Genomic DNA, 26,049 nt, shown 5'->3' on the forward strand with positions numbered 1-26,049 from the left:
TATATAAACCTGTATGATAAGCTATCGAGCTATAGAGTCATGTTTACGTGGGCTTTGGGGTTAGAGAAACACCCCGGGGCAAAGGCAGAGAACAGGTGGTGGAAAACAGCCTGGGAAGGGAGTTTACAGGACAAGTTGGATTGGTGGCTGCTCAGAGAGGGTGCCAGAGGTGCGCACAGCTCTGTATCAGGATCAGGCCTGAGGAGTGAGACCTCAGGGCCAATAAAGAAGAGATAAACCGATATTTTATTTTTTTAATATTTACTGCAAGAGGTGTCACAGCAAAGTGTTTAGCAAGAATCGACTAAAAGGTTTATAGCTATCAGCCTAAGAGTTAGTTAAAAGGTGTTTATTTTCTGTGTAAGAGGGGGCAAAATGCCAGTTTGAGTTACGTGGTGTCTCAGCATGGGAACCTTAAAGAGACAGGCTTTCTGACAGGCTGTAGTGTCTTGTGGCAAAAAAGCAGGTGACCCAGGTACACACAGAGATAAAGAAAAAGAGAGAGAAAGATATAGAAAAAATTAGTCACTGACTCCAAGAGAGAGTGGTGATTTTTGCAGGTTAAGGTTTCTCATTGGCAGATGGATATTAAGTTAGGTATTAATAATGAAGCTCTGATTCTCCAGACTGAGAGAGAAGACAGTCCGAAATACTTTGGCCTAAGGTCCTAGATTTACAGAATTGTTTAGTAAATGCATTAAATGTTGGTTCAGAATTGGAAAAGGTGTTTACTTTCTGAGGAGGGGGCAAGCACCATTTTGAGTTACGTGGTGTCTCGGCGCGGGGAAACTTCAAGAAACAGCCTTTGCTGACAGGCTGTAGAGTCCTGTGGCAAAAAAACAGATGACCCAGGTACACACAGAGATAGAGAAAAAAAGAGAGAAAAAATGAAAGAGAGGGAAAGATAGAGAAAGAGAGATGGAGAGAGATGAAAAGAGAGATACAAAGAGAGAAAAAGAGATTAGTAACTATTTGATACATTAAAAAATTATTTTCAAACATTAAAAAGGTTATTTGTTTGTTTTAAGATGGTATAAATGATTAAGATACAAATCAAGTTTGTTTTTCTAGTTAGAAGAATAGAGTATAGAATTTACCTGAATCACATGGGAATTTTCACCAGCGGTTCAGAACTAAGATGTGTCTCTACACCAGAAGAGTGAATATAGACAGATATTAAGGTCGGTATTAATAATGAAGATCTGATTTTCCAGACTGAGAGAGAAGACATATCAAAATACTTTGGGCTAAGGTCCTAGATTTATAGAACTCTTTAGTAAATGTATAAAATATTGGTTCAAAATTAGATGAAGAAAATTAGTCACTGACTCCATGAGAGAGAGAGAGAGAGAAGGAGAGAGAGAGAGAGAGAGAGAGAGAGAGACAGAGAGAGTGTTGTGATTTTTGCAGGTTAAAGTTTCTCATTGATAGAGACCTGTGTCACAGAGAATATATACAGAAATATATTAGGGAACTATTATTAATTAAAGATCTGATACTCCAGATTGAGAGCTAGACAGATGAAAATAAAGTCTTGGTTTACACATTGCTTACTTATTGATTTGTAAGTGATAGTAGTTGTTTTGTGAATTATCTCATTAAGGCCACGTGGCTCATCAGATGCAGGCTAGCGTGACGTTATAATAATTATCTTAATTGTTTACATTGTTTCAAAATAGATATGATAAGATAACTAGATGGCAAGAGAAAAGAATAAGAACCCAAGAAATGGAAACCAAGGCAACCTGACATCATTAGAACCCAGTTCTTCCACCACTGCAAATAGCAAATATCCCAACTCACCAAAAAACAAGATTTACACTTAAAATCATACTTCATGATGATGATGGAGATCTTCAAGAAGCACATGAATATCTCCCTTAAACAATTTCCAGAGAACTAGGAGATATCACTCAAAGAACTACAGAAAAACGCAACCAAACAGGTGGAAGAATTGAAAATGGAGATAGAAGCATTAAAGAAATCACAAAAAAAGAGATAACCCTGGATATAGAAGACCTAAGAAAAAAATCAGGAGTTATAGAAGTGAGCATTACCAACAGACTACAAGAGATGGAAGAGAGGATCTCAGGGGCAGAAAACAACATAGAAAACATAGACAAAACAGTCAGAGAAACTGCAAAAACTGAAAAGCTCCTGACACAAAACGTCCAGGAGATCCAGGACACACTGAGAAGACCAAAGATCATACGTGTAGAAGAGAGCTAAAATTTCCAACTGAAAGGCCCATTAAATGTCTTCAACAAATTATAGAGAAGTAATTTCCTAACTTAAAAAAAAAGAGATAACCAAGAACATGCAAGAAGCCTACAGAACCTCAAATAGACTGGAACAGAAAAGAAATTCTTCCCAACCAATAATAGTCAAAACAACAAATGCTCAAAACAAAGAAAGAATACTAAAAGCAGTAGGAGAAAAAGGACAGGTAAGATATAAAGACAGACTGATCGAAATTACACCAGACTTTTATTAAATAGAGACTAAGAAAGCTAGAAGATCATGCATTGACATTATACAGACCTTAAGGGAACACAAGTTCCAGCCCAGGTCACCATAACCAGCAAAACTCCAAGTCAGCATATATGAAGAAACCAAGATAATCCAGGACAAAAACAAATTTACACAATACCTGTCAGCAAACCCAATTTTAAAAAGGATAATAGATATAAAACGCCACCATAAAGAAAGAAACTTTATCCTAGAAAAATCAAGAAACTAAAACTCTTGTAATAAACCCAAAGAAGAAAAGAACACAAATATAACTCTACATCTAACAACAAAAATATAAGGGAACAACAATCATTCTTCCTTAATATCCCTTAACATCAATGGACTCAATTCTACAATAAAAAGACATAGACTATCAGATTGGATATATAAACAGGATCCAGCATTTGGGTGCATTTAGGAAACTCATCTCAGCAACAAATCAGGCACTACCTCAGAGTAAAAGGTTGGGAAAAAAATTTCCAAGCAAAGAATCACAAGAAACAAGCTGGAGTAGTCACCCAAATATTGAATAAAATAAAATTTCAACCAAAAGTCATCAAAAAAGACAAGGAAAAACACTACTTACTCATCAAAAAAAAAAAAAAAATCAATCAAGATGAACTCTCAATACTGAACATCTTTCTTATTTTAGTTAACACAAATCAACATCTGTAATACAGTGTCTCTAACTTTTTTTTGTGTGTGTCTAACTTTTGTGATATTAAATACTGACATACAATTTAAACTTTTATAATGTGGAAAGACTAACCCTGGAGATGAATGAATGCTTTCTGAGTTCTACGACCAGTGGAAGTACATGTTTGCCTATACTCTGAAGCAACGCCCAAGACAGTGTCAATACTGGCCCACGGGGTTGTCACTCACCCACTGAAAATCATTACTAATAAGTTTATGCTACAGCTTTGCAGAATATGTTCACAAAATCAGAGTACGGTTTATGCGCGACATTTCCTGAGAAGATGCTCTTGGTATCCCAAATGCAAACTGAAAACAACTAAGTCAATCTTGTTGAGTCAGTCATCTTTATTTACAGGACACTGGGGAAGAAGCTGTTTACCACAGTACAAGGGACTCATAAACAGTTGTTTTCCTAAAATAGGAAACCAGCATATAAAAAGAAATATTACTTTTGGATTCTCCAATGAGACTTAATATATGGAGATACATTTATAGTATAAAGAAAATGAAGTCTGGGAGGTTCGGTGAGTCAAATACACTTTTTAAAGTATAATTTGTCTCAATTTGATCATTTGAATTCAATATAATAATGTCAGTTTTATTAGATAAGTTGAGCTCTGTTTTCCCTTTGAAGTTGGTAACTTCTGTTGTTATAAAAGTGATACACAAAACTATATTCTTCTGGCTTCCCATTTGTCTTCATCTTTGAATATTTGAGGGTGAAGAATAAAAGTTTAGTGACAACTTTCGTCTATCACATTTTAAGTTTCTCCCAGAACTAATAACTGACATTCACTAAGCTTTGAACATTGCATGAAGGTATTGACAAGTTTTTTTCAATAATCATACAAATTCTCTATTGTGAAGCCTTAAGTGTTGCAAAAAATACACCCTGACTGAAACATGTGCCACATTTTTCCCAGCAGAAATACTTCAGAAACAAAATATTTTTAAATGTTTTCTCTGACCTGAAATGAAGTCATGGGTATTTTTGCATACATTATATCTTTTAAGATTGTAGCCTGTATTTATTCTGTTATATTCTAAGAGATAGGCCAAAAGAAAAGAATTCACACCTTCAATACACTTAAAAGTTGTCTCTCCTGTAAATAGTCTCTAATGAATTTTAAAAAGATATTTGTTAGGAAAAATTGTTTCATTCACTTAATTTATAATGTTTCTCTACTGCATGTAATCTGTCAGACTGACATTGTAAGGTAACTCATTTGCCATGTACATAAGGTTTACCTATCTCAGACGAACTTTGTGGGTAAAGGATTTGTCATGTTCACTAGATTTCTATGGATTCTCTCAGGTAAATTCTCTGACGATGCTGCAAAGCATATTTACACTTTCAGCATTTGTCACATTCACTACATCTGTAAGGCTTCTCTCCTGTATGAATTTTCTGATGATTCCGAAGATGGGATTGTCTGCCAAAACATTTGTCACATTCACTGCATTTGTAAGGTTTCTCTCCTGTATGAATTCTCTGATGAATACTAAGATGGGATTGTTGGCCAAAGGATTTATCACATTCACTGCATTTGTAAGGTTTCTCTCCTGAATGAATTCTCTGATGAATTCTCAGACAGCTTTTGTCAGGAAAACATTTGTCACATTCACTACATTTGTAAGGTTTCTCACCTGTATGGATTCTCTGGTGAATACTAAGATAGGACTGTTGGCTAAAGCATTTGTCACATTCACTACATTTGTAAGGTTTCTCACCTGTATGAATTCTCTGATGAATACTAAGATTGAATTTTTTTGTAAAGCATTTGTCACATTCATTGCATTTGTAAGGTTTTTCTCCTGTATGAATACTTTGATGAATGGAATTGTTGGTCACAGCATTTGTCACATTCACTGCATTTGGAAGACTTATGTCCTTTATGAATTTTCTGATGCAAATCAAGATTCCATTTTTCGGAAGAACATATCTCACATACACAACATTTGTAGAATTTCTTGCCAGTATTGTTTTCTTTCAGCCTCAGTTTATGATTAGAGAGAACATCCTTATCAAATTCTGTATTTTTGTGTTCTTTGTTCTCTATGTGGATTCCTGAATTTACACTAGTGATAGTGCGTTCATTTGAAATCTTTATACAGTCTTTAAAATTGCAAACGTCTCTGGTTTTCCCAGTTTTATGTCTTTTCAGGTTTGAGGATTGAAGGGAGGCATCTTGGTGATTAGTTTTACAAGGTGTTCTTTGGGTGGATTCAAGAGTCATTTTCCTAATTTCATTCCATTTAGAAAACTGTTCTTGGACACTCACATGGTCATGGAACTTATCCAAGACCTTCCCATGCTTTCCAGACATGAGATGATTTTCTGAAAGAAAAAAAAAGTACAATTAAGGATAACAAGGATTACTATACTCGGGAGAAAAAAAATATTCAATAATGGATGTCTGCTGAAGTTTCAGGCAAAGTAGACATTCTAAAGATTTATGCTCTCAAAAGCAGTTTTTCTTTTTTCATAATTATTACTTGGATCCTCAGAAGAACCTTAATTCTCAACCCCATCAACTGAAAGGAATAATAATACACTTTATAATAGTATCTTAGAAACTGTACCTTGCACAAATTAGGAAAAATAAGTGTTCTATCACTATTGAATATACATAAATTAGATCTCTGAATTCCATACTTCCATTTTTTTTATTACACTCTGATTCAGAGTGGCACAGTATAGGTATGGTCAGCTAGAAATTCATGATCATAAATGAATCATGTACATATGCTTGCTTCAGCATCCAAAAAGCTGAAGATAAAGAACATGCTTTATCAGTACTGAACTCAGAGACCACATATCAAAATTTAAATAAATAAGAAAAATTAACATTCCCAAAACCAATAGATCTGTATCCACTTGAAACATTTTGCATTATTCAAAATTATAAATAAGTAAAGAATTTAATGTAATAGTCAAATTAACGTACCCCAACTATTATGTGTCCAGAAATATAATTCTTTGTTCTGGACATTATTTTTTTACAACTTGGATTTTAACATTTAAAGCTACATAAGAGGTATGGAAAGTTCTTGGAGAATATACCACTGGCTACTCTTCCAAAGAAAGCAGAGAAATGTAAAGGAAAAAGCATGAAAAATTTATCATTCTAACCTGAACATCCCTTAAGCTAGTGGTTGGCAGACATTTCAGAGAGTTTACATAAACACAGTGTAGGAAAACTGAAAGATTCAGCAATTCCACAAGAAGTGCATTCTTACCCACAAACAATAGATTGTTGTAATTCTCCAACATCACATCCATGTACAGTGTCCTCTGAGCAGAACTGAGACATTACCATTCCTCTAGTGTGAAGTCCACAGCCACATCCTTAAAGGTTAAGAGACCCTGTAATGAAAAACTACCTATTGGTTACTGTACAAAACTGCTTTCCAACATTAATCAAAAGTGCCAAGGAATAGGAGATATTTTGTGATACAAATTAGAAAAGGAAAATGCTGAAAACCAAATAATTCTTCCAAGTTTCATAGATATGTGTCTGAAGTTATATATTGCTGTTCTTCTATAGACAATCTATAGAATGACTTACTATAATTCCCTAATTTTCAAGGATCTCACCATCATGAATTTTCTGTGGTTTTCTGAGATGTTACCAGTAAATGAAAGATTTGCCACCATCACTACATTTTATTCTTTTGTCTCTTTTTTTGCATACTTTGGATTGAATAATATCTTTCAAAGTGTTCTATTATGAAATTTATTTGCCTACAACCTCATGGTTCTACACAATGGATTTTTCTACCAAGTCCTTTAAAACCCAATACTCTTGGGTGAACACTATTAGCAGGAGGAATAAACAGCACATATGCATAATTTTAGACAAAGGCTACCAACATTCATTATACAGCAAAAGACACTAACTCTAACAAAATACACTTACTAAAATAGTCCTAGATTGCCTTGGATTTACATCTCTGAGAATGAATGGTATAATCATCTCAAAAGCTGCAATCTTTTATAGACTATAACATGCACATTTGATTTCTGAATACAGTAATGTACCTGTATGTAGCTGTATGATTTGATATTAAACAGACTCCTTATATCACATCACAGATGGTCAAGTTATGACCAGGAAAAATATGCAGTCAATTCTACAAGATCTACCTAACTCAAATATGAACAATACCTCAATCCTGTGACTAGCTGGGCCTCATATGACTGTATTATAACATATGTATTTGATATTATAAGGTCTAGGTAAAATGTTAGAAACTTTCCATAAGAAACAGTAGAATAATAATTGGAGAATTAATGAATGGACCAAATGTTAGAGTTTTTTCTTTAAACAGAAATGGTGTGCAATGTCAGGACATACATTCAAAGTGACATGTAGAACAACATTCTTAGAAAAATTATGTTATTTGAGTATATTCACAACCAAGAAGTAAACAAAAACAATCACTATTACAGAGAATTACATTATTTAAGGTTCTATAAATGCTGGCTTAAGCAATACATAAAATAAGTTTTCATAAATCACATATGATTTTTCACAAAAGAATCCATAAATGTGTATATTTGAAAAAAGGCCATAGTTTCATTCAGAATCTGTAGATTGTCCTTAACCTGTTAGTATTTTAATGTTCATTCCACTTCCCCAAGAAGGTCTGCCCAGTCATGAGGTTCCAACTGAACCTTCCCCTTTTAATTAGTAAAATAAAGGAAAGCCAGTGACTGGGCAGGGTCAGGGGGTGGAGAGAAGGGAGGTCTAAAAGGTCAAAGGACAAGAGAGGTCACACATCGGGAGGCAGAAGAAGTAAGACTACAGAGGGGAAAGATCATGGCAACATGGAGCTTCCAAGGACCTGCTAGACCCAGGTGATATTTATTGGTGTTAAAAAGCTATGAACATTGAGAATTTTATAGGTCTAGCATCTTATATGAAGGGCAGTTTGTATCTTTGTCTATTTGATGTAATCCTGTTGTGTAGAGGGTTTATGGATTGAGAGTTGAATATATAAACCTGTATGAAAAGCTATCTGGCTGTAGAGTTGTGATTGTGCAGGATTTTGGGGAACAGAAATACCCCTAGGACAGAGGCAGAGAACAGGAGGTAGGAAACTGCCAAGGGAAGGGAGTTGTAGGGACAAGTTGGCCGTGTTGGTGGCTCGGACCGGGTGCCAAGGAGCTTGTAGCTCCAAACTAAAACCAGGCTTGAGGAGTGAGAACTCAGGGTCAGTAAAAAGATAAACTTTTTTATTTAATATTTACTGCAACAGCCCCCAGAAAGAAGATTACAGGATTTTTGATTATTGGCTTGCTTGTTCCTTGAAGCAGAAATGAAGTTATCTTTTTGCCTGTACTTAAAGTGGTTTAAAAGACAACTGAATAAAAAAAGGCTTTGCTCAGCCTCAGAAGTGGCTGGAGTCATGTTATAGTTTTGTATAATTGTCTTTGTTTTCTTTCAGTCATCCTCCTGCCTTGGGAAACCTGTTGTTTAACCCAGCTGGTCTTGGTCAAGTGATACCCAAAGTGAAGCCTCCAGTACGCAGGATACACTCACTGAAGGGCAGTGCGGGAAAGAAAGCATGCTTAGAGGAAAGTTTGGGCCAGCTGTGAATAAATCTGTAAAAGAGTAGAAGGTATAGCTCAAATGTCTTTTGTGTATGTGTTTATAGATATGCTAAAAATCTAGAGGAGCAAAGATAATTCTCATAGGTGATTTAAGTCTTTGTACAGAGATTAGAGGTAGTCGAACTGGACAAGAGAGAGAGAATGAGTTTCAGAAAAACAGTCCTCTCCTTTGACTGGGATGATTTGGTGAAAGAGAAGGAAAATGAACGGAAACTGTTGCAGAGCTCTCCTAGGGGCAGGAGAGGTCAGGATACATCCCGACTCTCTGATTCCCACTGGAGAAATGTTTAGTTTGGTTCTGAGTCCCTTAGGAAGGATATCAGGTTCCCCTTGGCACATCTAGTTCTCTTCTCACTCTTGTGTATTGTTTGTCTACTGGAGCGTCAATCTGTCCTGTGTCAGTTTGTGTCTGTGTTTTCATGTCAATGCTTATGTGTTGATTTGTGTTTCATGGTCAAAAGAAAAAAATGGTTAAAACATTGTTTGTTCACCCCTTGATTGAGTTTTAAATCATGTCAAAAACAGGGACAAATAAAAGGTAAAAATAAAAAGTTTCAATTGGCATTTGGAGACCTGCACCAGAAATCAAGAGTCTAGCTCAGCTGGAGACCTTCAAGGAGCTGATTGTCTGCACAAGCAACTCTTAAAGGTGCCTGCAGCTTCTCAGCTTAGAGATGTTCTGCTCTTTCTTCCAGAAAAACCTAGGACTTAGTTTGTTGAGCTCAGCACGTGACAAGGTGCTCCATTCTTGAAATCATAGCTAGGAAAAGTAAGAATTTTGTCTGGTTCAATATATAAACTGTGCGTTCACTTCATGTTTGTTTTTGACTGGTCTTAAATGTAGAAATATGCTCTACATGTCTTGGTTGTACATTATTGGCTTATAAGCAAGAGGAAACGATTAAAAATTTGTAATACCAGTAACAAAAAGTTAATTTAAAACTACTAACTTGGTTGGAGCCATTCTAGACAATAAGACATGGCATGAGCAAACTAAGGAACCAATTATACATGATTAAACTATTGAATGGTATAAATGAAAAAGGGATTTTTCAAAGAAAAGTGAACAGCACACTGACCTGTAGAGTTTTCCCCAGAGACACACTCATTCTTTTTGTTGTTCTTCTCCCAGATTTGAATATTGGAAGTCTTCTAAATTTCACAACAAGGTTTCAACACTACAAAGATTAAATTAATGAAAATTTATTATAGACTGTGCTAAACCACATAAAAGGACATTAAAACCAAATATGAGGAAACTTGTCAACATTTCTACTGAATTGAGAGCAGGGAGTGACATGTTCAGTGTGGTAAGGAATATGAGTATAATCTGAGGTCTCTTTCTAACATCAGCAGGCACCAGGAAGAAACACAGAGCACATGATTACCTGCTATAAAACATAGTCATTCAGGGATAATCCTGAACACCTAACTGGGTCTAGTGTCCAGAATAACTAGTGGCTACCAAGAATAATGCCTAGAATTAAATGATGATTCCTTGGCCATCACAGTATAATACATTAGCTGATCCTTTGATGAAATTCCACTTCATTCTACCAGGAAGATACAGTATATCAATTTTCCATGTGTGTCCTGTTGCCTTGGAGGACAAAGATTCTATCTGCCAATTATCATGTTATTTGCAAGATAATATGTTGTCACCAGATTTAGTTACTGCCATTTTCATTATCATCTAAGAAGACTTTTGATATTTCATGAGATAAAACTTTTATTTCCAACTTACTTCTCCTATCAATATGGCCTTGATTTCTAACTCCTAAGCACAGATTCAGATGCATTGACTTGACCCTTTGATGAGATTCCACATCATTCTACCAGGGAGATAGATACAGTTTACCTACTTTCTAAGTGTCTCCTGTTGTCTTGGAGTACAAAGATTCTAAAATAATCAGTTGTCAAAAGATTTAGTTACAGCAATTTTCATCATCATCTAAGAAGGCTTGCAGCTGTTAATAAGATAAATATTTTATTTCTAACTTATGTCTCCTATCAATATGGCCTTGATTTCTAACTCCCATGCACAGATACGGATGCAGTGACTTGACCCCTTAACATCCACACAAATGCATTAATATGCAGAATATTTCAATTATAACTTGAATGTCTTTAAATGGAATTTTCTTATACTAAAACTTTAAGCCAGTTGTTCTTCACATTTCTAATGGGGTGGTAAACTCTTATTACAGTTCCAGGAACTGGTAAGTTGTCACATCTACATGTTTCAGACCCACATGCAGATTGATAACAGGAGTGGTGTGTAACTTCCCAAGAATATAAGAAATATGTGTTGTATGATGGTCGGCCTTTTACAAAGCCTGTGAAATTGTTAATTGACCACAAAGACATCACAACTCAAGGGTTGAGAATGAGACTTCTAGGCAATGTGAAAACAAATTCAAGAAGAACGGTAGAAAGTCACTTACAGCTGCTAGGTATAATATTAATACACGAGGAAGATCAGACATAATAGGATACACCCAACTCCCCTGAAATGAGATAGGAAAGGAAAGCCATTTAAGGGAAAGAAAGACAGTACAGGAAGGAGAGAAAAGTAAAAGAATACAGGAGAGTTCATGGAGAGCAGTACACTCCAGCTGAAAGAGTAGAAAAACAGAGAGTGAGACGTAAACAGTTTCTTTCACTTGGAGAGTTTTACAGAGAATGAAAAGAGAATATGCTAGGCAAGGGTTAAGACAAAATGTGCCAGAGAAAGAGAAGGAGACAATTAGGAAAAGTTGGTACAGTTAATTTAAGGCTAAGTAGAGCAATTCAGTGTCTGAGAGAAGAACCAGAAATTTCAGCTGGAAGAGAAGTAGGAGCAGGAACAGGCAGGTGAGTTGAACAGGCCAGTTAAGAGTTGAAAAAGAACAAGAAAGGGTGAGCACGGTCAGCAGACAATTACAGATGCTGAAAGCACTCTAGGCTTAAATAAGATTGAATGAAGGCTAGAAGCTTACAGGACTAGGCCTAGGTTAATAGACAGTGGCAGCGAGCCTTCCAGACAACAACTGCAACAGGTGAATAAATGTCACATTTATAGCCCTGTGGAAAATCTAACATTGCTCATTATAAAAGCTCTCTAGAATATAAGAAGAAAAGAAACACACCTCAGAATACTAAGGCAAAGAGACACAAAAGAAAAGCAAACAGTACAGAAAAGGTCAACAGTAATTATTCCACCGTAATCAGGAAAATTTCAGCAATGACAGGAAAACATGTAGAGGACAGAACAGGAGATTCAGAAAGCAAGTGGGCCCTCTACATAAAAACAACTCTGATCAGATCATTCACTCTGTCAACACATATCTTGGTCTCACTGGTAGTGGCATTCATAGTGACAAAAAGTTCTATGCAATGGAGCCAGGGGACAGAGTTATCAATGACCATACAGAGATTTGCAATCTGTGAGCTACAGTCTCCATCTATCCAGCAAAGCATGACTCCTGGTATCATAGTGGCAATAAAATCTGTGGGTAACAGAAGGTTTTCTGGTACAAGCTGAAGTTGTCTTTATTGATCATCGAGCTGCAAGCTCCACATGGATCTCTTTACAGAATTATAAGTTGCTTGTAAGTTTTGTATATGGCAGGATGAAAGAAGAAAAAGACAGCTCTGACAAGATTCACACTCCAGGATGTTAAGGTTCTGGAACCTTCCATTCTGGCTCTTTGTTTAATTATTCCTCAACTACATTGAGGCTGTATCTTCTAAAGACTAACTTCTAGAACTTTTCATATATATCTAGCTTGCCTATACAGCCTTTCAGACGGTCATAATCTAGATGTCAGCGAAGCAGTGAACTTTCTCAACATAGAGTGACTGGAAGACAAATGATACCACCTAGTCCTCCTTTGCCCAAGACAGTTTTCCTGCATCTCTTTGGGCCCCAATAGAGAATTCTTCATCATAATTCAGCTAGAAGCAGACAACAGATCATTGTCCCAGTCCCTTATGTTGAGGTGGATGCTTCTGATTATTTTATGAATTATAGATAGGTTGTCATCTTAAGGAAAATTTTACAAATGTTGTAGTATTAGACTGGGAGAAAACTAGAGAGCATAGACTCAGGAATCTTTATTCTCCTCTTCTCTATCCTTCCTTCTTAGGGGAAAAAAAGGTGAACAGAAGTGAAAAACAGCGATATAGTATTATCATAGAAATTAAAATACTAAACAAACAGGGATAGGTTATCAAATTTATTCTTAAACAAAACATTGCATAGCTTTATCTTACATTTGTGGAAATCTTTATAAGTGATATACAGTTGAAGTTACTACTTACATTGGTGCAGAATGTATTTTTATACAAAATTACATTCTCATTGATATGAATTCCATAAATTGATGCAAAAATTTAGAATATTTTAACTGTTACATAGGGATTGTACTTCTGCAACACATTTAAAAACACAAAACTTAGACACAAGCCTTCTTTAACTCCTATTACTACTTTCAGATGATTGAACAATATGAGTTAAGGGCCAGATAACAAACTTATGGTCCTAAGCTAATTAAGAAAGGGTGTTTTCGAGATATTTCAATTAGAAATGGATGACAATAGTCAAGGCTTAATAGTTCAGATATAATTTGCAAAGACGAAAAGTCATCAAAGGCATGAGAAGTCCACAGAATACAACAGCCAATGCCATTTCATTATTAGACCATTTGACTATAGACAGGTCTACTCCTGACAGCATCCAATTCATTGTCTAAAGAGGAAATTGAATCTCAATTAACTTGCTCCAGGTATGCAAGATAGCCACCAGAGAAGAACTGCCTCAATTAATCTACAAACAATAATGCTGCCCAGGAATGGCCACAATATGCAGAATAGTGACTGATAGCTCTACCAAGACAGGATAAGCAGTATGTCAAAATTCTGTCTTACAAAGGTCTGTCACATGATCCTGGGCCTAAAGGCTGAAGACAGATCTTCCAATGTTTTCAGGCATGAGGGACTGTGCAGATAGCTGTCTTTACAAATGGATTGAGTTTTGAAAGCTGTTTGTATTTCCTTATTTTCAGGTATTATATAAGTTGTACTCAGATTTCTGATGGAGGTAGAAGACTTGTACTCTCATAACCAACTCAAGCAGTTTAGCATTGAGACAAATACAGATTTGAGAGGATTGTATTTAGATACAAGATAAAACCAGGATGAAATTCTAGCATAGAACTGTAAGCCTTTTAAGCTGGGATAAGTGGTAGACTACTTTATCTAAATTGACAAAACTGGTGGACTAGGTGTTTAATGTAACTTTTGGTTTTAAATTATATTATTCTAATTGTTCTGTTCAATTTATATCTGTGAAAAAGGAATTAAATGGTGTGCATTGCTCCTGTGCTGTTTCCATGTTGATGCTTATTCTGGTTCCTCAAGAGGGGCTGCCCCAACCAGGAATCAATCACATACCCTGGTGATTTCATGTGAACCTTCTCCCCATTTTAACTGTTCGAATGAAGGCTAGAGCCTGTGACTGGGAAATGGAAGGGAAAGGTGGGGCTAGAGGTTGTAGAGAAGGGAAGAGAGGAAGGAGAAGGCAAACAAGGAGATAGAAGACAGAGGAAGATGAAGAATATGTGGAATAAGGCTGAAGAAGAACAACATGACTTTGAGAAGCCACAAGTAGAAAGAGATATGACAGCTGAGTAACTGATTAGTATAGTGGTAAATATGCCCAATCATGCAGCTTATAAATATAGTAACTGGGTTGTGTGTTCTTTGCTGAGCTTAGTGGGGATGCAGAGTTAGTACAACAAGACTTCGGTTCCATCTCCTGGATGGTCAATTCTACTGTAAAAATAACAGAGGACCTAAAATAAAACAGAATGTACCTCAATATCCAGAAAAAAAAAAAACACAAAGGATTAAGAGGAAGGCCTTCATGATTTCCTTTCATGGGGGCAAACTTTAACAAAAAAGCTGAAAGTCCACACCATCGTGATAAACAAAGGAATGACAAGATGTTAACTGCAATCAAAATATAGCCCTGTCTCTGAGCAAGGGCAGTGTCACTGCCCGCATGTGTAGAGTACACCCTGTTGGTGACAGATGTTGCTTGTGACACTTTTCTCCCTCAATGGAAATTGATATATTCACTGAATATAGGAGCCTGGCCTGGCAGTTTTGTTCTCTTACAGACTGTATGACATCTGCCCACGATCTTCTGACGTTTAGATTCTCTGTTTGAAGTCTGGTATAATTCAGATGGGTTTTTCCTTTATATGATACTTGCCTTTTTTCCTTTACCACTTTCAATATTCTTACTTCTTTGAATTTGGTGTTTTAATTATTATGTGATGGAAGGAGTTTCGGGTCCCATCGCTTTGGTGTTCTGTAGGCTTGTTCTATGTTTATGAGCATCTCTTTTTATTAGGTTCAGAAATTTTCCTTCTACAATTTTGTTGATGATGTTGGCTAGCCCTGTTAGTTGGGAATCTTCACTTTCTTCTATACATATTGTTCTTAGGTTTGGTCTTTCCATTGTGTCCTGGATTTCTTGATTGCCTTTAGTTAGGATATTTTTGCTTTTGCTGTATTTTTGTTTGTTTGTATTTTTGAATGTTGTGACAATGTTTTCTAGGATATCTTCTAAACATGAGATTCTATAACCTCAAAAAAATCCAAAAACCCCAATCAAAAAATGGGGTAAAGAGCTAAACAGAGAATTCTCACTTGAGGAATCTAAAACAGCTATGAAGCACCAAAAGAACTATTCACCATACTTAGCCATCAGGAAAACACAAATCAAAACGAACCTGGCATTCCACCTCACATCAGTCAAAGACTTGGGTGACAACAGATGCTTGCTAGAATGGAGAGAAAAGGAAAGCACTCCTCCATAGCCAGTGGGATTGCAAGCTGGCCCAATCACTGTGAAACTGATTCAGTTGGTTCCTCAGGAAATTAGAAATTCTACTACATGAGAACCCAGCTATACAACTCCTGGACATATACCCAAAAATGCTCAAATATATAACAAGGATATACGTTCCACGATGTTGATAGCAGAGTTATTTATCATAGCCACAAGCTGAAAACAAACCATGTATCACTCAACAGAGGAATGGGTTCAAAAATGTGGTACATTTACACAATGGAGTATGACACAGCTATTAAAAACAATGACTTCAAGACATATGCTGGCAAATAGATGGAATTGAAAATATCAGCCAGACTGAGGTAATCTAGTCTCAAAAGAATAAGCATGGAATGAATTCACTTATAAATGGATATTAGCCACAAAAATGGAATACACATAATATAACTAACAGACAATATGAAACCAGAAAAGAAAGAATATTCCAAAAAAGTGTGTATGCTATAGTCCTACTCAGAAGGAATTTCCAGGATGAATAAAAAGAAAGAGATCTGGGAGGGAGAGACAAGGGGGAGGAAAAAAGGGGGGCAGTTCAGACATGGGAGGAGATGGAGTAGAAGTACAGAGGGTCAGGAATTTGACAGGTGTGTAGCAATGGAGGAGGTGAACTGGTGGTAGACACTAGGCTGTTCTAGATGCTAGGGAGCCAAGTGTTACCCAGGACCCAACAGGGAGGACATTAGCCTAAACAGCCAACAAAGGGGAGACCATATTTAGTAGCTAGTCATGGTTTTGGTTGAGGGATGACACCCATCCACTTCAAAAGTATTAACCCAGAATTCCTCCTGTCAAAAGCAAATGCAGGGGGAAATTGTAGAGCAGGAACTGAAGAAAAGGCCATCTTGAGACTGTCCACCTAGGGATCCATCACATCTGCAGACACTAAACCTAGACACTACTCCTGATGCCAAGAAATGATTACCGACAGGAGCCAGGTATAGCTGTCCACTGAAAGGATCTACTAGAGCCTGATCAATACAGATGTATTGACAGACAAACAGGATTGAGCAGAGGGCCCCCATTGGAGAAGTAGGGGCAATAATTGTAGGAGCGGAAGGTGTTTGCAACCAAATAAGAAGCACAACAATATCAACCAACCAGAACACCAAAAACTACCAGAAACTAAACCAGCAACCAAAGAATACCCATGGGAGAACCCATGTCTCCATCAGGATATATAGTAAACATCATTGGGAGGGGAGTCCCTTGGTCCTGTGGAGGCTTGATGACCTAGAGTAGGAGAATGCCAGGGTGCTGAGGCAGGAGTGGGTGAGTGTGTGGAAGAGCACCCTCATAGAAACATGTGAAGGGGCAGAGGATATAGGGCTTATAAAGGGGATTCTAGAAAGGAGGATGACAATTAAAATGTAAATAAATAAAATAACTAATAAAAACTGAAAAGTAAAAAAACTTCAAATGAAACAGGAGACATAAGTAGCTATAGACACAGAGGAAGTTCAAAGAATCATTGAGTCTTTCTTCAAAATCCTACACTGCACTATGTTGGAAACATTTTTTAAAAACTGGATGATTTTCTAAACAGATAACAATTACCAAAGCTCAATCAAGAATGGGTAAATTTCACAAACAATGAAATATTCCCAAAGGAAATAAAAGGAGTCATAAAGAGCCCCCCACCACCCGACCCACCCCGGCAAAACAGTTCTAGCCCAGATGGTTTTAGAGCACAATTCAACCCGGCTTTTGAATATGATGTAATGCCAATATTTTCAGGGATGCAGAAATGGTCCAATATATAAAAATCCACCAACATAGTTGTATTAGACAGGGTTTCCTAGAAGCACAGAACTTATGAAATGTTTCTACATATTATGAGAATTATTTATAATGACTAATCCAACAATGTAAACTAATGAATGGGAAGTCCAAGAACCTAGCTCAGTCACATGGGGCTAGTTGTTTCATCAGGTTTTCTATAGGAGCTGGATTCCTGAAAAAGTGGGTTACAAGAGACGTGCTGAAAAGAAAGTACAAACAGGTGAAAAACAGTGAGACTTCCTTCTTCAATCATCAGAATTTTTGCCTCATATTCATGCTGTACACCAGCACGCTTTCTTTTGAAATTTGTTCAGTGCCAGGGTGGCCTAGATCTCAGAGTTCTTTTGCCTCGGTCTCATGAAATTTAAGGTATGTACTACCTTTTCTAAGCCTAAGCTTCTCGTTTCCATTATGCCTCAAGGTCTGAAATGAAACTGGGTGTTATCTCATGTTAAGATGTGGGTCAGAAGAATTTAATAAAGCCTCGGATCTAGATCACTTGCATTCCCTCCACTTCTGGATTGTATATCATTCCAGATGTAGTCAAACTAAAAGCCAGACATAGCCTGGTTAGATCAATGAAATTTAATTGAAACCCTGTACAAGTCCTGGGAAGATGCACATATATTCATCTTAGGATCCCAAATGCAAACTGAAAACAATTAAGTCAATCTTGTTGAATCAGTCATCTTTATTTACAGGACAATGAGGAAGGAGTTGTTTACCACAGTACAAGGGACTTATAAACAGTTGATTCCTAAAACAGACGGGAAACCAGCATATGAAAAGAAATATGACTTCTGGAGTATCCAAGGGGACTTTATATCTGTAGACATATTTATAGAATAAAGAAAATTCAGTCATGGTGGCTTAGTTAATCAAATAAATTTTTGAAGTATAAGTTGTCTGAATTTGATCATTTGAATTCACTATAATGCTGTCAGGTTTATTAGATATGTTGCACTGTGTTTTCCACTTGAAATCAGTAATTTCTGCTGCCATGAAAATGTTGCACAAAACTATATTCTTCTGGATTTTCACTTGTCTTAAATTTGGAATATTTAAGGGTGAACAAGTAAAATTTTAATAAAAGGTTCATTATTGTCATGTTTTAAGAGTTTCTTCCACCATAAATACTTGACATTGTCTAATATTTAAACATTGCATGAAAGTTTTCACAAGCTTTTTAAAAATCATAAAAATTCTCAGTTGTGGAGCCTCAAGTGTATTCTGCTACATTCTAAGATATAGGACAAAAGAAAACACTGCTCATACTATATACATTTAAATTTTTGCTCTCTGAAATTACTTTCTAATAAATTGGAAGAAGATACTGTTGGTAAAATTTATCTCCTTTCTTAATTTATGTTTCTCTAATGAATGTAATCTATCAAACTAAAGTTATAGCTAATGTATTTATCATGTCCATGACATTTGTAAGATTCATCTCATATATGAATTTTCTGATGCATTCTCAAGACTTTCTGGGTAAAGCAGTTGTCATATTCACTGCATTTGTATGGTTTCTCTCAGGTATGAATGCTCTAATGATGTGCAAAGTAAATTTGTACTTAAATTTGTGTGCAAATTTGTCACATTCATTTCATTTGTAAGTTTTTTCTCCTATATAAATTTTGTGAGGTAAAAGAAGACTGACTGCCTTTTTGGGTGAAACATTTGTTGCATTCACTACATTTGTCAGGTTTTTCTCCTGTATGATTTCTCTGATGAACCCTAAGTTGGAATTGTTGGCCAAAGCATTTGTCACATTCACTGAATTATTTGTAAGGTTGTTATCCTGTATGAATTTTCTGATGTAAATGAAGATGAACTTTTTGGGTAAAGTATTTATCACATACACTGCATTTGTAAGGTTTCTCTCCTGTATGAATTCTCTGATGAATAGTAAGATAAGATTGTTGGCTAAAGCATTTGCCACATTCACTGCATTTGTAAGGTTTCTCTCCTGTATGAATTCTTTGATGATTCCTAAGATGGGATTGTCTGCCAAAGCATTTGCCACATTCACTGCATATGTAAGGTTTCTCTCCCGAATGAATTCTCTGATGAATTCTCAGACAGCTTTTGTCAGCAAAGCATTTGTCACATTCACTGCATTTGTAGGGTTTCTCTCCTGTATGAATTCTCTGGTGAATACTGAGATGGGATTGATGGCTAAAGCATTTTTTACATTCATTGCATTTGTAAGGTTTCTCTCCTGTATGAATTCTGTGATGAATAGTAAGATAAGATTTTTGGCTAAAGCATTTGCCACATTCACTGCATTTGTAAGGTTTCTCTCCTGTATGGATTCTCTGATGAACTCTCAGATTACTTTTGTCAGTAAATGATTTTTCACATTCACTACATTTGTAAGGGTTCTCTCCTGTATGAATTCTCTCATGAACTCTCAGACAGCTTTTGTCAGCAAAACATTTGTCACATTCACTACATTTGTAAGGTTTTTCTCCTGTATGAATTCTCTGATGAACTGTAAGTTGGGATTGTTGGCTAAAGCATTTACCACATTCACTGCATATGTAAGGTTTCTCTCCTGTATGATTTCTCTGATGAATTCTCAGAAAGCTTTTGTGAGTAAAACATTTGTCACATTCACTACATTTGTAAGGTTTCTCCCCTGTATGAATTCTCTGGTGAATACTAAGATGGGCTTGTCGGCGAAAACATTTGTTACAATCAGTGCATTTGTAAGGTTTCTCTCCGGTATGAATTTTCTGATGAATACTAAGATGGGATGGTCGACCAAAGCATTTGTCACATTCATTGCATTTGTAAGGTTTTTCTTCTGTATGAATTCTCTGATGAATACTAAGATGGGATTGTTGGCCAAAGCATTTGCCACATTCACTGCATTTGTAAGGTTTCTCTCCTGTATGAATTCTCTGATGAACCCTCAGACTACCTTTGTGGGTAAATGATTTTTCACATTCACTACATTTGTAAGGTTTCTCTCCTGTATGAATTCTCTGGTGAATTCTCAGACAGCTTTTCCCAGCAAAACATTTGTCACATTCAATACATTTGTAAGGTTTCTCTCCTGTATGAATTCTCTGATGAATACTAAGATGGGATGGTCGGTCAAAGCATTTGTTACAATCAGTGCATTTGTAAGGTTTCTCTCCTGTATGAATTTTCTGATGTAAATGAAAATTCCATTTTTTGGTGAAACATATCTCACATTCACAATACTTGTAATGGTTCTTACAATTACTGTTGGGATTTACCATTAATTTATGATTAGAAAAAAAACCCTCATCAAATTCTTCATTCTCTATGTAGATTCCTGAATTTGTACTACTCAAAGTGCATTCATTTGAAAACTTTATACAGTCTTTATATATGCAAATGTCTCTGGGTTTCCCACTTCTATGTATTTTCAGGTTTGTGGACTGAAGGGATGCATCTTGGCAATTGGTTTTGTAACAAGCTCTATTGGTGAATTCAAGAGTCATTTTCCTAATTTCATCCCATTTAGAAAACTGTTCTTGGACATTCGCATGTTCATGAAATTTATCCAAGACCCTCCCATGTTTTCCAGATATGAGATGATTTTCTGAAAGAAAAAAAAAAGTGCAATTAGGTGTGACAGGAATTAATGCACTTGGGAGAAAAGATCCAAAAACGGATGTTTGCTGAAGGTTCAGGTAAACTAGACATTCTAAAGATTTATGTTCTCAAAAGCAGTTTTTCTTTTTTCATATTTATGACTGAATCCTCAGAAGAAACTTAATTCTAAACCCCATCAAATGAAAGAAATGATAATACACTTCAAAATATTATCTTAAAAACTGTACCATGCAGAAGCTAGAAAAACTAAGTGTTCAATCAGTATTAAACATACATAAATTAGATCTCTGAATACCGTACCTCTGATTTTTATTACAATTTGATTCAGAGTAGCTACAATCAGCTAGAAATTCATGATCATAAATGAATCCTATGCATATGTTTGTTTCAGCATTCAAAAAGCTGAAGATAAAGAACATGCTTTATCAGTACTAAACTCAGAGACCACATATCAAAATTTAAATAAATAAGAAAAATTAACATTCCCAAAACCAATAGATCTGTATCCACTTGAAACATTTTGCATTATTCAAAATTATAAATAAGTAAAGAATTTAATGTAATAGTCAAATTAACGTACCCCAACTATTATGTGTCCAGAAATATAATTCTTTGTTCTGGACATTATTTTTTTACAACTTGGATTTTAACATTTAAAGCTACATAAGAGGTATGGAAAGTTCTTGGAGAATATACCATTGGCTACTCTTCCAAAGAAAGCAGAGAAATGTAAAGGAAAAAGCATGAAAAATTTATCATTCTAACCTGAACATCCCTTAAGCTAGTGGTTGGCAGACATTTCAGAGAGTTTACATAAACACAGTGTAGGAAAACTGAAAGATTCAGCAATTCCACAAGAAGTGCATTCTTACCCACAAACAATAGATTGTTGTAATTCTCCAACATCACATCCATGTACAGTGTCCTCTGAGCAGAACTGAGACATTCCCATTCCTCTAGTGTGAAGTCCACAGCCACATCCTTGAAGGTTAAGAGACCCTGTAATGAAAAACTACCTATTTGCGACAGTACAAAACTGCATTGACATACATTAGTCAAACGTGCCAAAAAGCAGGAAATACCTTGTGATACAGATTAGGAAAAAATATTGAAGAACAAATATTTTCTCAACGTTTCATGGATGTGTCAGAATTGCTGCTCTTCCATAGACATTCTATAGAATAACTTACTATAATGCTCTCATTTATAAAGACTCTCACCATCATGAATTTTCTGTGGTTTTCTGAGACCTTACCAGCAATTGAAAGATTTGCTACCATCACTACATTTCAATTTTCTTTCGTGTGTGTGTGTGTGTGTGTGTGTGTGTGTGTGTGTATGTGTGTGTGTGTGTGTGTGTCTCCTTTGGATTGTATAATATCTCTAAAAGTGATCTATTATTAAATTTGTTTGCCTATAACCCCATGGTTCTACACAATGGATTTTTATACTGAGTTCTTTAAAATGCAATATAATTCAGTAAACACTTCTGGCAGGAGGAATAAACAGCACATATGCATAATTTCAGACAAAGGCTACCAACATTCATTATACAGCAACAGACACTAACTCTGACAAAATACACTTACCAAAATCATCATAGATTGTCTTGTATTTACATCTCTGGGAATGAATGGTATAATCATCTCAAAAGCTGCAATCTTTTATAGAATATAACATGTACATGTGATTAATGAATACAGTAATGTACCTGTATGTAGCTGTATGTTTGATATCAGACAGACTCCTAAAGTCATATCACAGATGGTCAAGTTATGATCAGAAAAATATGCTATCAATTCTACATTGTCTACCTCACTCGATTATGTATAATAGCTCAACCATGTTGGCAGATGGGCCTCATATGACTGTATTATAACATATGTATTTAACATTCTGAGGTCTACGTAAAATGCTAGAAACTTTCCATAAGAAACAAGTAGAATATTAATTGGAGAATTAATGTATGGACCAAATGTGAAGCTTTTTCGTTAAACAGAACTAAAGTGCAATGTCAGGATATACATTAAACATTCCAAGTGACACATAGAATCAAATACTTAGGAAAGTTATGTTATTTAAGTATATTCACAAACAAGAAGTTTAAAAAAAAACACTATTACAGAGAATTACATTATTTAACATTCTATAAAAGCTGTCTCAAGAAATGCATAAAATAAAAATTTCATAAATAACTTATGATCTTTCACAAAAAAATCTGTAGATATGTATGCGTAAATGAAAGACATGTGATAATGCATTTCGATAAAGTAGAATCTGTTTCTTGATTAACACTTTTTTTAAATTGGGAGATAATTATGCTAATTCCTCATAAATATAGAATATATTATTCCTCATGTGACTGATTTAATTGAAAATTTGAATGTTGTACTTTTAGCTTTATAATCTTTTCTTTTTTATACAACCTCATGTGAGTATCAGAATGGTCATGTGCAGAGGTAAGTGTTGGGTACAATTTTTTCTTTGTTTTTCAAAAATTGTAATACACAGGTTATATAATATTGCTATTAGAAATGGTGGCACTATGGTGGATGACTACCCAAGACACTTCAATTGATCAGTGGTCTATGAGTAAAGAAACACTACAGGCATTTGAACAGGTCCAGGAGCAGCTGGAGGCTCAGCCTATAGAGGAGTCCACCAACTCTTAGAATTCTCTGGAATTTGTCATATAAAAAACAATTGAGATTATTCAGCCAATGGGTGCTTTGCAGCATGAAATCCCATTGCCTTACTTGTTGCCTAAAGAATGGCCTATCATAGTGATCAATCTAAAGGATTACTTTTTCCCAATTCCTCTAAATGAACATGATAAGGAAAGGTTTGCTTTCCCAGGACCTACCTTCAATAGAGGTTACCCATTAAAAAGATATTATTGTAAAATCCTGCCACATGGAATGTTAAATAGCCCTACTTTATGTCAATGTTTTTAAAACAGACATTGAATATGATTTGTAAACAATTGCTCCAATCCACTATTTATCATTATATAGATGACATGCTGTTGGCTGTTTAAGATATAAATATCCTAGGAAGAATTTTTGATGATGTAGAAACAAAAACAAAAAAAAAAAAAAAACCCTTACCTTGCTGGCGATTGCAAATTTACTCTAAAAAAAAAAAAAAAAAAAAAATACAAAAAGGAGATTCTATTAATTATCTAGGATATAGACTAAGTCCACAAAAAGTTAGGCCACAAAAGAGAAGGCAATTAATGACGCTTAATGACTTTCAGAAGTTACTGTAGATATTTACTGGCTTTGGCCTTCCATTGGCTCAACCATTCAGCAATTAAGCAATTTAATTCCAACCTTACAAAGTAATATTTATTTTATTATCAGCTGAGGCTGAGAGTTAGCTCTGGTAGAAAAAAAATTGCAGGATATACAACTAGATTGCATTGATCCAAAGATCCAATGGAATACGTACTTATCTTGCCTTCTACTTATGTCCCTATAGGAATTCTCATGCAGAGAGAAAATTATATATTAGGATGAATATTTTAACCACATAAACACAATAAGAAATTGAAAACTTATATTGAGAAGGTGTTTGAATTGATAGTAAAATAAAAAATGAGACTTCTACAATTAGAATGGGTCCACCTCCTTATGAGCACATAATTAACATTGTCAAAGACCATGCAGTAATTTCTTGGAGAGATTAACAACAGATACACTAAGAGCAAGGTACATCAGTTAATAAAAAGAACTAATTGGATTCTCCCTCATCTAATAAAAGGAATTCCAATATCTGGAATCCCTACATGTTACACTGTTGCTAATAAATCAGGAAAGGGAATATAAACCAGAAGATGTAAGTAAGGTAGCTGAGAGTCACTCTAAGTCAGTTCAGAAATCTGAATTATTTGCAATACTCATGGGTATTGTCAGATTTTTAAAAGTCTCTTAATATAGTAACTGACTCTCAATATGCAAAAGACATTGTTTTACATGGAGAGACTGCTGAACATATTCGGGATGATTCTGAATTGAATTCACTGTTTATTCACCCACAACAAATGATAAGAAATAGGAGTGAGCCACTATAACTAGCAGTAAGATCCTGTACAGGTTTACCAGGCACTCTGGAACAAGGTACTGATGAGATTAACCAGCTACTGATAAGAAGTGAATGAAAAGTTTTGAAATTCCATAAAAAAAAACACAATGTAAACAATAAAGGTTTAAAAAAGGTTTAATCACATTGGCAAAAAGCCAAGGAAAATGTGAGGCAATGTCCTACTTGCTCATGAAAAAACCAAACTCATTAACTACAGCAATTAAGTCTAAGTGTACCCAAGGAACATCATCTATTTTACCAAGTTTGGTAAACTGAAATATGTGAATCACAGTATAGACAGATATTCAGGATTTCAACAGGCAGTTGCCTTAGCATCAGAAAAGGCTGATTCTGTAATTATACATTTGTTAGAAGTTATGGCCATTGTGGTTATGCCCATACAAATCAAAACCGACAATGGTCTGGCATATGTCTTAGATGAAGCAGTTTTTTTTTTTTTTTTCATATTATAAGATAGGTTACAGGCATGTCACATAATTCTACAGGACTAGTAATTGTGGAGAGATGTAATCAAACTCTAAAGGAGATACTAAACAGGAAAAAGGAAGCAAAAAAATTCCTTAGAAATAGATTACATAGTGCTTTATTAACCTTAAACATTTCAAAAACTAATGAATAAAACACTTCAGCTGCTGAAATACACTGAATTGTGCGTGGGGTGTGGGGGAGGGAACTAGTGAACTCAACCAACCTGTTTATATTAAGAATATTCTGGGGCCCAGTTTCATCAGGACTGGCATCCTGCCCCGTTTGCTAGAGATCTGGAAGAGCCAAAGGAGGGCTCTCACTCCTGAGCAAAGGGTCTAGTGCACATTCCCTCCCCACTGTCTATCCCGGGAGAGGCCACTTG

The sequence above is a fragment of the Micromys minutus genome, assembly GCF_963924665.1.
Source record: "Micromys minutus genome assembly, chromosome: 9".
NCBI lineage: Eukaryota > Metazoa > Chordata > Mammalia > Rodentia > Muridae > Micromys > Micromys minutus.